This window comes from Crinia signifera, chromosome 4, assembly GCF_055691185.1.
Source record: "Crinia signifera chromosome 4, ASM5569118v1, whole genome shotgun sequence".
Lineage (NCBI taxonomy): Eukaryota > Metazoa > Chordata > Amphibia > Anura > Myobatrachidae > Crinia > Crinia signifera.
This window is the reverse complement of record NC_139220.1, coordinates 265,731,879-265,749,003: the sequence shown is the minus strand read 5'-3', so window position 1 is coordinate 265,749,003 and position 17,125 is coordinate 265,731,879. Positions and strand designations below refer to the sequence as shown.

Genomic DNA, 17,125 nt, shown 5'->3' with positions numbered 1-17,125 from the left:
ATGCCAGTATCATCCCAACTCCTTAATCAGACAGAAAAAGTGACTGAAAACCAGCAGTGATGGAAAAGGTCCAGCAGCCAAGACCTCCAGTGGAAAACTAGGCATGCATGTGTAGATAGATTATCTGGCAGCCATACAACCTGCAGATATCTTAGACATACACTGTGACATGTGACACTTAAATCTGTGCTCGTCCCCAGGGAAAAGACGTTTCTCCATTTCTTCCCCATGAAGGCCCAATGCACTCAACTTTTTCCCAAAATATTGTACTAGATGGACATGGTGGTTGTCCGGCATTCCCGACTGATTGATATTTATGGATTGGTCTACCAAATATACTGTACAATTATATAAATGGATAGTCTAGTTAATTGTATTGTCCCACTTTAGCAGTTTATGGTAGAATTAGCACGGACACTTGGAATCTTCCACACCCTGGTCTATCACAAAATAATAAAGTAATACAACTTTTTTTTTTGAGTAAAATGTACATAAAATATTACAGCTAATAATCTTTATCTAAACAGGAATAAATAAGAATATTATAAAATATGAATGAAGATGAAGCAAGCTATAAGTTATATATGGAAGCTAATGTTAGCTCCAAATCATGCAGATTTCCACAACCAACAATAGAAGTACACCTGTATTTTATTTTTGTCTTTGTGAAGCAATGGAGTATCTATGGGTATGAGTCATAGGGTTGACTACAAGAAGGTCGACAGTCATTAGGTTGACCACTATTGGTTGACAAGCCACAATTGACACATTTAAAGGTTGACATGGCTTAGGTGGACAGGGTCAAAAGGCCAACACAAGCAAAGGGTCCAAATTGAAAAGGTCCAACTTGAAAAGGATGACATGAGCATTCACAGGTTTTCATGTCTGTCGGCATACATAGACATGGACACCGTATAACAGTGGCGTAACTACCTAATTGTCGCCCCCCGCCGCATATTTTTCAGCGCCCCCCTCCCCTTGGCAGCACTGCACCTATCACCAGGAAATTGAGGTGAGTGCCATTTTCTCAGAGACTTGCACCTAGTCAGTGGACTCTGGCACAGCAGCTGAGTCTACTCACTTGTCCCACTGGCTAGAAAGGAAAAGCTTCATGCCACCTTCTCTCTAAATTCATACCTGTTCCTTTATAAAGACAGTAAAACACTTTTGAAACTACTGTGTAATGTAGTGAGGTGTCTTGTTATAAAATGCACCTATTTTTCAGGTTGATTCTTGGCTGTGGTTTCAAGACCACCATTTTACTTAACGCAACAGAGTCAGCCATTTTGTAGGTTGGATCAGTATCAGTGAGGATTCTCTAGATACCAGTGTGTCATTAATAGTGACTTATTGACTGATAATGAAGAAATGGGTTACATCAGTTTGTTAAGTCCACAAAAATGCCTTCAACCACTGTGTGTAGGGGCCAATTAAAAAAAAAAAAAAACTAATTAAAGACTTGTAGGTGTAGTCTGAGAATATTCCTATTTAATCAAATCTAAAACCCACAAAGTAGATATTCTGAAATGATCCACTATTGGGAGGAACTTACACCACTGTCTGCACCCACTGTCAGTACAAGCATGGTCATGCTCAAACAGAGCCTCATTGTGCATGCACAGTCCTCTTCACTGATACAGTAGAGTCTAGTGGAGGTTGGGAGGGGAACTTACAGTATGTCAGCCCCCTTTCAAATATTTATATGGGGCCTAGCAATATGGTGTTTTGCCCCTGCTTCAAAATATTAAGTCTATTAAATAGATTTCTTTACTGTGTGTAAGACTACCCTTTTTCAATTCTTTTCAGTCAAATTTGATTTGACTAACATGCTAACCTGTATTAATAAAAATTATTGTTTAACCAAGAGAATGCTTTGGTGAAGTTGCTGTGACTTTATATAAATGTAGTTCAAATCTACACCTAACATAAATCCGAGTCGGGGAAGTCCTAATAAGAAGAGACCATTTTTGTAAACTTTTTTTTGAAAGGATGCTTGGTTATCGAAAATGTCCATGAGTCTTCTGAATTTTGATAAGTTCTCCTGTTGTTTTGGGAGAGAAGACACAGGCACAAGTCATGCGAGTGCAACAGAGATGGTCCAGAGAGGGAGTGCAGGTGACAAAACACACACATTTGCACCTGTTTCTTAACTTATGGTAGGGGCTTTAGCTGGCAAAAAGTGTAAGGGCTCTACCTGGCATAATATTTATAGGGGATTCTACCTTTAGTAATGTGTATAAGGGGCTCTTCTGTGGTGTACTGTGCAGTGTAATTATAATAAGAGACATTATTGTGCAGTAAAGTGTGAATTTGTACTATTATGTAGCTTCACCCTTCACCCTTAAAGCCATGCCCCTGTATTATTTGTGGTGCTTTTAGTGTACACTGTCCCCGTTTTAAATATGGGGAGGAGGGCACATCAATTCTCTTTTTGGCAATGGGCACTAAAATGCCTAGTTGCGGCTTTGTGGACCTCCCTTAATTGGATCTCAAGGAGTGGACAGTTGAAAGGTTGCCCACTATTTTTGAAATACCTGTATTACATTTGTATTATTAAAAAAATTGAAAATGATCACACCTTGGTGCTCTGTACATTAGACGTAGTTCCTGTATACCTTCCGAGTCAAGCCTATAATAAATATACTTGTCTTTTGCGTGGTTTGCAAACATTCTGCCTTTACTAATAACAATCTCCTATTTCCAAATGTAAAATGGAACTTCAGGGTGCCATGAAAAGTGAGAGTGGCATTATAACAATGTAAATTCTTAGGCATTAATCTTTATGGTGTATCCGATCCGTACACTGCTAAAAGTTCCATGAGTGTCGTAGACCTAAGTAACTATTAAAATTTACAACTCGGAGATAAAATGCAGATGAAAGAACCATTACTTTATAACAGCACAGTATATAAAATGGGAAAGTGATATGCTGAAGTATAATAAAATGCACCCGGGAAGAAGTAGCGCACAGAGGCGGGCGGCGATGATTTAGGGAACAGGGCCATTGTCTTACAAACTCATAGGCGTTAAAAGGGGTGCAAAGAATTCTAATTCACTGTGAGGTGGAAGCAACGAGGAGTCTTTTATATATTACTACTGAACAAGAAAAAGGCATTTGTGCCGTAATGTTTTCGCCAGACTATATTTCCTTTGTGTTTGTGGCGCTTTTTGTAAAAGGAATTAAATAACGCACACACACACACATTATATAAAATACCACCATTCAGCCTGTCAGAAGCTGTGAGAAGGCTAATGCAGGAACAATAAAAATATATTAGCTTTCCTTTTAATATGGCAACAATTTTTGCAGGCACCTGCAAGAATTATATTGTGTTCTCAGCTATGGCATTTTTCCTAAAGCCCATAGCTGCCATCAGAGGCTGCAATCCAGTGAGTAGAACAGCTATCGATAGCATGAAATGGACTAAAAATCGATGAGAATGTAAATGTTAAATGTGCTTTCGCTTTCTTTTTTCAGAAAATGTAACAAGACCTGGAGCAGAGACATAGCATCTTTTATAAAATGCATAAACCATATATTGATAAACAAAGTAAATTAAAATGCCAATACCAAAAAATGAATAAATAATCACATGAAATAAAGGTCTATACACTATTGCATTAGATGCAAATTTGTATCAAAGTTGCTGTGATCTTGTGCTTTGATGGTCTTGAATCGGTGGTTGCAAACACAGTTTTATCTGCAATGGTCAGGGAGTATTTGTGGGAGGTAATGGGGGAAAGCAATCAAACGCAGGTGTGTTGCGATCAACCAATGCGTGTAAACAGCGGATCTGGGATGCCCCCCCCCCCTAGTAAATCCCCCCCCCCCAGTCAAGTTAACCTCCTCTGCCTTACCCCTCCAAAAGCTGCTTCTGGAGCAGGTTCCCGCTCCTTGTCTGTGGTCCCGGCTCCCTTGTCTGCTCCTGGCTCCAGCTTCTAATGAAAACGGACCATCACAAAATGTCCACCCCCATACAGCAGACAGTTTTTGAGGATGCTAGAGAAGGCTGCCACCACCTCTAGCATACTCAAAAACTGTCTGCTGTATGGAGGTGGACATTTTGTGATGGTCCGTTTAGATTAGAAGCAGAAGCCAGGAGGGGACAGGGGAGCCGGGAGCGCAGACAAGTAAATCTGTGGGTCCCTACCACAGATGAGGTCCCGGCAGGTAGCAGTGGCATTACAATTGCCCCGCAGACCCCTGGCGCCCACACCTACACATCGCCTACCCGCCACTGCGTGGTCTGTGGGGCTATTGTTACGCTACTGGATCTGACCCATGAGCTGTTTGTTGTGACCAGTCTGTCGACACAAATGTACGTGACCAAGTGCGTACGTAGATGTTTTCATTAAGAAGCGAGTGCAATAATTGATGCCGCATTGCTTCATAGATGACTGGGTACCCATATGTACTTTGGCAGCATTATTCTACGAGCCTAATTTTTATTTGTACACAAATGCATTTGCCATTTTCTAGGCTACAGAGCTTATATTGTTAGCAAGGGAACCTTCTGCCCAGGATGTCCATCGCAACCAAAGCTAACTCAATTGCATACACATTTGCAACCTATATGCATGATCGAGGAACATTAGGGCTAAGGGTTGGCCTATGGCTACACAGACTGGACATAGCAGTGGTACATTGGAGGCCATATTTTTGCATGTACAGTATGAGTTTGTAGCCATCAGCAGATACACACCCCAAAACGTCCATGACATATCTGCGTTTTCCCAACCACTCACCCTGACCATTCCATTAACACTGCCAAACGGTCACTTTCTGTCTATCCCTTTTATTTAAATCCTCAATTTGAGCAAGATTGCAGTGACCTCTTCATGCATATTTACTGCAATCACAGCACATACACAGTTTGCCTATAATTGCGAATTAATCGGCCATTGCGTATATACATTTATTAGGCCCTATGTCTTTAAATGTGCTGCAACCACAGAAACTAATTGGATTTAAACTATCTTTTTGTAAACAAAGTTTTTAAAAAAACGATGTGTTTAATAAGCACATTTTGTATGTAGCAATATTTTATTTAGCAGAATGTGACACTTTTTGGATAATTAGTTGTTTACTGTATGTATGTAGAGCTAGCTGTTACAAATAAAAATAATAATGTGCATTTTTCTGTGTTAGCTCTGATTCAGCTAGAAAACAGCTCACCCTGTAAGGAAATATTGGGACTCAGCAAATGCTAAAGGTGCATACACACACTACAATTTTTGTTGACCAATATCGTTCATTTTGGCCCTTCTGAACAATATTGGTCAAAATATCTTTCAGTGTGTATGCTACGAATGATGATGCGCATGTCCGTCGGTTGTCCACCAACTGTGCAAATCGTTCAATGTGTATGCACCACCTCTTTCATCCAGGACATTGGGGAAGTTCAAGAGAAATTGGTCATCAATGTCTTTCAGTGCGTACAAGTTAGCTCATTCTCTGCACTATACTTATTTTGGGTGCCTACATAACACAGTAGCTCCTTCTCAGGAGTGAGGCTATGTGAAGGAAAGAAGCATCCATTGCTGAATATAATATAGAATTGGGACAAGCCTCAAGCAGAGTCCCTACTCTGCTATAACAAAGTTTGTGAGGTTGAAAAAAGACAGTAGTCCATCAAGTTCAACCTACAGTATAACTGATCTTCTGTGCTGTAAATGACCCTGATGAGGTTACCATCTATTATAACCAGGGCCCTAGATGAAACAAAGTGAATCTGCCATCACAACCTTCTCTGGTAGAGAATTCCATACAGTCTTAACTTATCTTAACTGCCCTTACTGTAAAGACACCCTTTCTACACTGAGTGAGAAGAAACTCCCTCTTCTTTGACCTTAGTTGGTGACTGTGTGTCCTGTGTACAGTCCTTCTGGTAGACAGATCGCCAGCTAGTTTGCTGTATTTACTTTTTAATGTATTTGTATACAGTATATCAATCATATCCCCTCTAATATCCCTTTTACACCACCACAAAAACCTGGGTTTTTGCCTAGTGGGCTCAGGTCAGTGTTGGTGTAAACGGCGCACTGAAGTGAGGCAGTGTGAACGGTCCCAACCCATGTTGGGACATCTGGGTAGTGCTGAAAGGTGCTGATTGGAGCTTCTGGGGCACTTGCAGATGATGTCATCTGCCTGTGCCCCAGAAACAGAAGAGAGACATGCATGGCAGAGCGTTGATGCGCCTCCAGAAGAGTATGGGCACCTATCCTCCATCTGCCCGAGCCTGCTTGACCCTGCCTGGCTGGAAGCTGCTTCCCAAGCCCAGGTAAGTATTACACATTTCAGTGGGGGAGATGCTGTCTGCTGCTGCAAGGGATGGAGGCTGGGGGAGCCCACATTTTAATTTAATTTGTATTTTAAACTTGAGGGAAGGTTGGCTGGCAGTTTATCAGCAGCCCTAAAATGGCCATTTTTAATGTCATTAACAGGGAAAAGCAGGGCTGACCGAGGTTCATTGTAAACAGCGCAGACCCAGGTCTAAGTGCTGTGGGGTCTGAAGCAGGGTCTGACCCTGCAAACGCCTGTGTTCAAAATCCGAAGTCCTGACCAGGGATTTTGGAGTAAAAGGGGTATCAGTTGCCTCATCTCCAATGTAAACATATCTAACCTTACTAGCCTTTCCTCATAACTCAATGGGGGAAATTTACTAAGATGTGTATTCTACTTCACTTGTGATGTTGCTATGGGCAACCAATCAGAATCTACTTCTTATTTATTTAGCACCCTCTATAAAGACAGTAGGCAGGATCTGATTGGTTGCCCATAGCAACATCACATGTGACGTAAAATATATATTTGGATTCATTAATTACATATTATTTCAAAGGTCCACCTTTTCAATAAAGACACAAGACTCAAAAAGTATTATCATCAATATTTATAGACATATAATAAATTAACACATTACATTAAAAAACAATTTATTAGAAAAAAAACTGGGGGCCCCAGCTATATAGAATTAGTTATAATAAAATATATAATACTTGATGCTTTTGTAGCGTATAGATTTTAGTGTCTATATTTTTCCCAGTAGTCCTGTATAGAAAGTGGGAGCAATATAAAGGTGCTTGACGCCGGCTTTATGAAGCCATATATCGGTGCCTCAGGTTCTGACTCCCAATGTTGGGAGCAGTGTGGAGACGCTTACCGCCGAGTTTGAACAGCCTTGTACAGGGGTATTTCCCACTCCAATATGGAAATCTTCTTCACCAGCTATAATATTCTCCAGCGGTGTCTCCTACCTTTCTGTAGGTGGTGGTGTCGCTGGCCACATCCTGCTCTCCTCTGCCAGGACCCGCTTCCCTCCGATGGGACTTGCTCCCCGCCACCAGGTCCCGCCGCAGTCCAGGGACACTGGGGCCTGTAGAATGCACTGATGGGCGCATGTGCAGTATCGGTAACGGTACTGTACATACTCCCGGCTTTTATGGGCTGCATCAGCTGCAGCCCATAGAAGCTGGCTAAAGCTGCATGGTGAGGCAGGGAGTGGCTTCCTATAGGAAGCCAGCTCTTGGACTATCTCAGCCCCGACTGGTAGTCTTGGAGGGAGAAAACACCTCCAAATGGGACTGCCTTACTGTGGGTGACTGGCAGGTAGGACTTCTAATAGGAAGTCACTGCCAGTCACAGTAAAGCCAGTGCAGTGTCTCGGACTGCATCTGGCTTCACTAAGGCTGAGCAAGGTGGCAGATTTTACTGGGGAGGCAGCAGGCCTGCAGCCCATACGTAAAAATGAACCTTCTTAAGTTTCAAAAATTTATTTTTCTGGAGTGGTAAACAGAACTGCACACTGACTGCTGTGTTATTGTATCTTGTCTCCTGAGCAAAAAACATTGACTGTTTTTCCTGTTTATGAACAGTATTTAGAAGTACTGTAGTATGGATTGAATCAATGTTTGTGTGCAATGACCATTGTTTATGCAATGGAGAGATTATCAACAAACTGCGCATGTTCTGAGGTCTCACTGTGCATGCAGTGATCTTGGTCTCCATTAGGATTTAATTGACGTTATTATCCGGGAGTAAAAGGGGAGTGTCTGCAGAAAGGTATGCATGTCATTGCCATTTTTGAGGGCAAGTATATGCAGCCAGATGCGATCATGCCTGCGGAGAAACATACCATTGCATACAGTATGTGTGCAAACATGAGATAGGCCCTACAGTATATACTGTATGCAAATAATTAACCCAAACATCACCTTTTTTATATCATTTTCATAGACTACTCCAACAAGTAGCTTCCCATTATAGATATGATATATGGATGGATCATCCTAATCATGTGTATTTATTATTTGTATATTTATAGATTGTAAAACAAATTACTATATTTTATTTTTAAAGTGTTAATTAAATGTAATTATCACTTTTGGGTAATTATACTGTTGGAAGGTTCTGCAAGGCAGCTGCGTTCCCTTATATGTCAGAACTAGACTGTGTGCTCACCACTTAATGAATGAGAAGACAGTTTCATTAGGAGCATTTTATTATTGGACTGTTTATGATAGAAGAAAAGCCTCCCAGCCAGTGATAGCTCTCACCGACAATAGTCTTTGCCTGCTGACAGCAGTGATATCTGCCAATTGAAGAATGATTGCTTCAGTCCATTTATTGCCTCACCTCTCCTAATACTATTGTGATTTCAGTACGGTCACAGCATACTTGCCCATTCTACTGGATAGGCCGGGAGGCTCACTGAAATTGCGTAACAAGTCTCCTTGATAGTTGTCACCCCCCCCCCTTCCTTCTTGAACACACTGAACAAATAAAACTGAATGGCGTCACCATGTCCTCACCTCCTGCCCCACAGTGCCAGTAATCTCATCATTGCGTGGAAGGGCTACAATGATGCACTTTACTTAATTTTATTATAATGGGTACTGGCTTTTTGGAAGAAAAATATGGCCATGGTTTATTTTCAGTTTGGCATGAAAACGGGTTACGGAAGCACCATACCCAACCTCGCTGGTGGATACTGGATGCGGACATGCATTTCCTATTCATGCATTCTGTACTTACAGTATGCTGGAGTACAGCAACAACTGCAGGTCAGTAGTGCTTGGGATGCTGCACTGGAGAGACAGTATGTGGCATTGTGGCATAAATTCACAGACCTGACTATGGAAAGAGATGCAGAAATGGTTGCAACAGGGTACAAATCAGACACAGCCCGAATGTGTTCTTTTTATCTTTTGTCATCTGAGAAATGTACCTTTAGAAGTGTCATCCAAGCTCCTTATTACAGAGCTTCAAATGTTATTTTGTATTTCTCCGACTGCACATCTTTTTGCTAGCCTTTTTAAAAGAAGAGAATGCCATTGAGTGAAGCTGCCAAAACATAGTTAACTTGTGCATTCTATCATGGTGTGACCAGAGAGTGAGACCTCTAAAGCATCTCTATTACAGTTAATCTTTAAAAAGAAACCACTCAAATAGTTCAGTTGAGACCTTGAGGGTGTAATTCCAAGAAGCCTATGTCAGACCTCAATAGTCATCCCAATAAAAAAGTATCACTATTGTAGAACATCATCTTTTTTTTTTCTTTTCTTTAGGCTCTAGAAGTCACACTCACTTCACAAAAGCATCAATCATACCGTATTACCGACTGAAGGGAGACACTGCTTTTCAATCCAGGCTTACAACAAAAACATTTTCAATAATATTAAAACATATATATTATACTATTTTAATTATTTTTTTAAATTCAAGACCTGAATTTGAGCAAAGGCCTCCCAGGTTCGAGCAGATATCGCAGCTGTATTAGTTTACTGTAGGTGAGAAAGTCATGCTAGTCAGATGGGTCTTTGCTCCAACTACAGGACTTTGTGATTTCTTTGTCCCATTAATGAATGCCACTTGATGCTGCTGTGTGCCACAATAAAGGTTATTTTTTTACATTGTTGGATGAGAAGAGAGTACAAATTTACAGTATGTATTACATGCAGTGTTTTTTCCAGTAGTCAGTATTGATTTCGTTGGATGGATGTGACATTTTGCACTTTTCCCATTTGAATTTGGTCCCCCATCATTGTCATACCTCTAATTATAGACTATTATATTTAATGATACAGAGGGCGGAATTTAATACTTGCCGAGTTCAGCGGCAGTGCGAGATTTTCACCGAATTCAGACCCTTTTTTAAAGGGGAATTAACTTACAAGGCAAAACCATGCCCCTTTAATAAAACCTCAGAGTTTGGCGGATACCTCCCACTGCCGTTGAACTCAAGCGGCAATAAATTCCGCCCCAAGGTGGAACTCACAGCTTGTATCAAAAGAAGAACTAGTGTATGACCTCTGCAAAACATCTTGTTCCACTATAGAACTCAATTTGTGGAAGTTTGCTGCAGCTTCATTCATATATTATCCCAAATAACCATAAAATGTGGCACGCCATCACACACGTACTGTATGATCCTACATTGGTTGCTTCAGCGTAGGATAATATGTAGGCCATGATGGGGCACTAAACATTATATTTAACCATCTACAAATCATTATTGTGAGGAAAACCCTTAATACAATAAAAAAGTGATACTTTCGCAACTTTTTTTTTATAAATGGCAGCCGTATTTTTATTTATTTATTTTTTTCAAAATGTTATTTTGTTCCTCATTTTCAGTGTATCTGGAATTTGATACCCAGACGGGATACATATGCTATCTCAGCAGTCAGGATGCTGCACTGCAGCGTCCAGTACAAAGAAACCAGGCATGAGCTCTGTATGTATCCTAACTCTCTCAAGGGAACAGTAGGCCCCAGAAGTGCACTATAACCTGCAAGGAAAAATCTATGCTTTGGAAGGGTACACATTGAGGGCTCCACACCTGGAATCTATGTGCAATAACCTATAGATTCTTGGCTTCTCTAGTATGGGAAATTGACTAGTAATTGAATAGCTCTGTGCACTAAGCCTGGAACTACAGGCACACAGTAAGCCCTATGACTAATTGAATTTGCCTCAATGTCCCTATATTTACTCCGAAAGATGTGGATGCAAATGACTTCTATGCCATAACCCAAATGAGATGTAGCTTAGTATACTTGAAAACATTGATCACAAATGAGCATTTCTGATCTGCTATTCCATACTTCGGCCATTGCAGTCCTGTGCAGTCCTGTTTTTTTTTATGCTGTACAGTATGTCTCCTGTCATCCATTTAGACTGTAGGCCTGCGGGAAAGAAACTGCAATACAAATGCTATTATTTTATGCACTATTTGACCACAATACATTTTTTGAATACTGTCTGTGGCACTGCAAACTCTGTCTAAACTCAGACCAATATAGCATACGGGAAAGCATATGGAAAAACTGTGCAATGGTCTGATCCAGGTAGAAGTTCTATACACCAACCATCATTAATTTAATTGACGCGTGGTGTCACCTTTATTTGCCTTGTAGATTGGCTCTGTGCCAAATATCTGATCAAAGGCTGATTAGCATTTCAAAGGCCTTGCCATCAGGAAATGGTTCTCACCTCAAATCTGTGTATGAACTGAGCCCAGAGTTTCTACATTACCTCCAGCACACAAGCCAGTTCCGTTACAGGTCTGAGAATATCTATGCATCAATATTTGTAAAGTAGTTTACACTTTACCTGCAAAACTATTTTAGTTTCATCCATTTGCAAAGACTGAGCTTTGCCTGTTGGAGAACAGGAAGTTGCAACCCAATTCCTCTACTGTCCATAAAGTCATAATCTTAATTCATGTAAAATACAATCTATAAAATGGGTGTACAGTGAGTTTAACTGTCCACTAGTACAGTATATTAGTGTCTGATTATCCTCATAATCCTGATTTCGGGATCTTTCCGGCTTCTGTCAGTGCTTTGACTTTAAAGAGGGGAACACATGATGCTTTACCGTTATAAATGAACCGGTACTTGTGTAGTTTCATGGCGCCAGCATGGCGCCGTGCTACTTCCGGGTTTTACGCTCGCCACAAACTATCTAAAATAAAGTAACTTAACTCCATGCCAACATGGATAGTCATGCCCCCTCTATCCATGTTGGCATGGAGTTGGCTTTAGATAGTGTGGCGAGCACAGCGAGCCACCGAGCCCGCAGCGTGGACGAGCGAAGCGCGCCCCGCAAGGGGACTCAGACGCACAGCGCCATGCTGGCGCTGTGAAACTACACAAGTACCATTGAACCATATATAATTGCTGAATACACTACTAATGAATGCCATCTTCTGATGGCGTAATGTTAATGCATATGAACAGTGTTTCATTGATTAGTGTTTAGTATTGCTTTTCTCTAAATTTAGGTATGAATGATTGGAATATTCAAGCTAAATGCAATTTATTTTTATAATTAAATCATTGAGTCCTACTGGAAGAAAAGTGCTATATAAATTATTATTATTTGAAATTAAACTGAATTCATTGCAATTAACTACTTCACCTGTCTGCAGCAATACCCGCTAAAAACTAGCACCATGTGTTTTTACTATCTGAAAACAATCTTGCTATAAATCATAATGATTAAATATAGAATTTTGATTAGTTTTTCTTGTAGGGGCCATCATTTGTTTATGGCTAAATAGTGATTAATAGGGAATAATTCAAGTTTCCTATTTGTCACAGTGCTAAAACCCAGGTTTACCGAATAGATTTCCAGGACGCATTAATCGAATTTTCCTGTGCACTATTTTTTTTATCCTTTAATCAGAGGAGGCTGCGCTGATTAATATGCTCTATAAAAATTAATGTGACGTCCCCCTCACCCTCTTAAAAAGAAGTTTAACTTTTTGGCAGGCTACCTCGTATGTTGCTACGTGGAAGAGATTTGTCTCCGGTAATCACCTTGATGGTGCTACAATTGAAATAATCATTCATTAGATTGCCTTGGACATAATAATACATTGCCCTTCATTACATTAGTTAGAGTGATGCAGTGGTCTGGAACAGGATGAAGGCTTTGTAACATGCTCAATAATTATTAATAGCCGTGGATCGGTTACGGGTCCCCTCTGTGTTATTCACCATGTAAATGAGACCATGTGTCAGATCTGTTGTATTAATTTGTGATGTGCTACAGATGTCATCTGATTTTTATTTTTCTTATTAAAGTCACAGAAGCAGAAGATTTTGATGTTCAACGTGCCCAGACTATAGCACTGGTTATAACTTGTTCCATAATAATCTCCCTATTGTTTGTGTAAAATCTAAAATGCATTTGAGATTCAGACTCTGGGTTGTCTTCTATGACAAGTGCATTTCTCTATGACCCTATAGCTGTTGATTGAACTGGTTAAATTGTCTTTCCATGCTGGTTTTATTGATATAGTCTATTGGAATGGTGATCACAATAGGGCCACAGAGGGTGTATAAAGAACTGTTAGGCCACAGAAAGGGTCCTTAACCAGGCTGCTCTGTTTATTGGTAAACAACAGTAACAAGATATACAGGAACACAGTGGTAATAACAGATTTAATAGCAGTGGTACCGTATCAATCGCAGATACAGTAGAATGCTCTGTCCAGAAAGTAAAGAGACTGATTTTTTCACGCCACGTAGAATAGGCACATGGCGGCTCTATAGGGTGGGATGGGTCTCAGCTACACATTCCGGTTCACGGCAGTTGCCCACAAGCCTTTACAGTGTACAGATCGAGCTGTAAACAAAGTGTCCTTTTTCACCGCAATCGAGGTTCGAGATGGAGCGTACCATTGAGCATTGATATGGGATAAAATTTTGTGTTGAACTTGGGAAATCGTGTACCGAGATACTTGACATGCTTCAAAAGGCCTTCAAGGAGGAATCATTGTCTAAGACGCAAGTTTACCACTGGTTTTAATGCTTTAAGGAGGGCAGAAAAGATGTTAAAGATGAACCTCACTCTGGATGACATTCAACAAGCCAAAATGAGCAAAATGTGGATAAAGAATGTTGATTGTTTGAGTGTTAGAATGGTAGCAGTAAGGTTGGGACTTCCAAAAATGACTGTGCTAGAGATTATGACAAATGAAATAGCTGTGCAAAAGGTTTTTGCCCTGTTGGTTTCCAAGATTTGGCTCATGATCAGAAAGACAAGCGTATGGCGATTATCCGTGAACATTTGGAGCGTGTACAAAGTGGGCATCATTTTTTGGACAGAGTGATAACAGGTGAGGAAACAAGGATCTTTGAGTGTGATCCAAAGACCAAAAGACAAAGCACAGAATGGCACACACCATTGTCACCTTCCCCCAAAAAGGGCTGAATGAGCAAATCAAAGAATAAATCAATGCTCATTGTCTTTTTCGATATGAAGGGTGTGGTCCAAGGAATTTCTATCTTCCCGGCAAACTTTCAATGGTGCATATTACACGGGAGTGCTCAATCCCTTGAAAAAGGGGTCCTCAACATCCACAAGGAGATTACCGCTACCTGGGTCCTCCATCACGACCCATGCGCCAAGTCACAAATAGCTGCAAGTGAGGGAGTTATTGACCAAGCACAACATGACAATACTGCCTCAATAACCCTATAGTCCAGACCTGGCCCTGACTGACTACTTTTTGTTCTCCTGGATCAAATGCGGCCTTAAAGGACACCATTTATTAGACCGCAGGCAAAATGGAAGTGGCCGTGACAATATCACTCAAGGACATTAAGGTTATTGCCTTCTAGGAGGCGTACCAAGCTTGACAGACATGCTGACAATGGTGCACTGATGCTCCAGGGTCAAATTTATTATTAATCCTATGTATCTATGTACCATTCAATAAATAGTTTTTCCCTCATTACTTTCCGGACCGACCAAGCAGGTATCGGGGTCTCTCACCTCAAAAGTACAGTGTGTCTGCAATGCATCACTCTATTACTATAGAGTAATTATGGTTGCACTATAATTCTACCTCTGTAAGGAAGCAGCAGCCTATACACAAGGATTCCTCCAAGAGAAACCATGAATAAATGTTTTAAACACCAAACCACCCACTCCTCCTGTTCCTAAGACTATCCCAGTGATGGACAGTCTGGACTATAGCAGGAACACTACCTGTTTGATCTCCCCTTTACCCTCTCCCAGAAATCTCACAAGCCGTCTGAATTGTGTTAGTTTAGTAACAAAAAAGACTGGAACTCCTATAGTGCAAATATTGTCATTCCATCCATCCTAGTACAATAGTTCCTAATGCCTCTACCCATTGTACCCACCATCCCCCCACCTTAAACCTAACCCTCCCATCCTGCAGCCTAACCCTAACCCCCCGCCTAACCCCAACCTTCTCTCCTTACAGCCTAACACCAACCACCACCACCCCCACAGCCTAACCCTAAGTCCCTGCTAGTACCTAAACCTAACCTATTACCCCTGCAGCCTAATGCTTACCAACCTGTCTACTTATGATAGGCAAGTCAGGATTCCAGCTATAGCATCTCCATCAATGTTGATGCCGGTCTTCTGGCCGCAAGTTGGGATTCTGGCATTAGTATTCTGACTGCCGGTATCCTGCAGGTGGGATATTAACTACGTCCCCTTTATTTCACGTAGTGGATCTTACGTTCTTCCTTATTTTTTCAACCATTGTTTAAAGGTGGATTTTCAGGGACCAAGAAGCCAGCATCAGTGCCTTGTTTCATAGGTTGCTGAAAGGGAGAAAGACTACCTTAAACCTTATTTTTAGAAGCGAGTAAATTAAGTCAATGGTAATAACATTGCAAATGGCTGAATATCTCTGATAGAACACCCCATGCAAGTAGCTCTTTATTAGGAGCCTATAAACAGTAAAAAGCAGACATAATAATGCTTTACTAGTCAACTAACGTTCAAGGTATTAATCTCACGTTAAGTGTAGAAATAGTAATAATAACGCAGAAAGCATTAGCTACGAATGGAACGCCAGTTGAAGTGTAATTAGGATATGTTCCCAATGTAATCAGCATTGTTTTATGCTGTGAAAAGCCATTCGCTTGTGAGAAATATATACTCTCTAATGGGAGAGGACGGGATATGGCACAGGCAGGAGTGCTTAAGGTATTTTGGAAATTGTTTTATTTTAATTTAAATTATAATGAGGTCTCCAGCAGTTGCATGAAATTGAAATTATTGGGCCAATCGAATCATTATTTATATATTTTGCATCTCCAGTGCTGGTTCTGAGTTTTTTGTTTTCCACTGCATGGGAAGAAGTGGTTACAGAAGCTGCACAAACAAGTTGATCTTATGTAATACCTTGCACAAAACTACATAAACAAAAAAAGAAAAAGAAAAAGATGATATTGGTCACTATGATGAAGTATTTCACAGGTTTACGAGCACTTTTTAATAGATAAATGTATACTCTCTTCCAATCTCTCCTAGAACTGATCGTCTTAAAATACGGGGGAAAGAGATGTAGGCAGCTGACCACTGATATGGAAAATTAAAATGCTGATTAAATTGTATTTATCAAGGCGCTCAAAACCAATGCTAAATGAGTAAAAACAGATGTATTAATCCTAAGCATCCAATCAGAATTTGAGTGTTTTTTACAGTATGACATTTGAAACTTATTTCCCATTACCTTTGCTCCTCCTACAGTACATCTGACTCATATCCTTATGAAAATACATCAAAAACTTACATGAAGAATTTAAGGGCCAGATTTGGTAAAGAATAAATGCAAGCAAATGTGTGTCGAACACATCATGTTGCAGTGTAGGGGAAGCAAATGTATGTGTATTGTTTCTGTGCAGAGTAAATACTGTCTGCTTCTGCATGCTGCCCACATATGAAAGACAGCTTTATTTATCAGGGCCATCTTCCCTGCAGCATCACCTTTGTACTGGCTGCACCTACCTCGCAGTCCTGGATCCCACGGTCTAGATACTTTGGTTTTTTTTGTGTCCCTGATGCAAACTGTTTTATTGATTCTCTAGGTCTTTCATTTTGTCATTGCTCCTATCATCCGTAAAGTACATCTTCATTTTTGCCCTCAATACACTGTCTACTGTATTCACCTCCTACCTAAGTGCCCCTTTTCTTTGCCTCTGGTTTTTCCTCTTACCCCAATTCTCTTTACAATGTTGATGTTGCTTTTCTAACTTCTCATTTACCTGTTTTATCAGATAAATCTCTGATTCAGTCATCAATTCTGTCCCTTACTTTCATATCTCTACAACTTGTGTCAGACATCCC

The 17,125-nt window shown here is 40.5% G+C and overlaps 1 protein-coding gene across 2 annotated transcripts in view; it reads left to right on the top strand.

Annotated features, from left to right (window-relative positions):
* The window catches only part of UNC5D (unc-5 netrin receptor D), a 525,831-nt gene that overhangs the window by 483,796 nt on the left and 24,910 nt on the right, over positions 1 to 17,125 (top strand). The gene's annotated exons all lie outside the window — the stretch shown is intronic.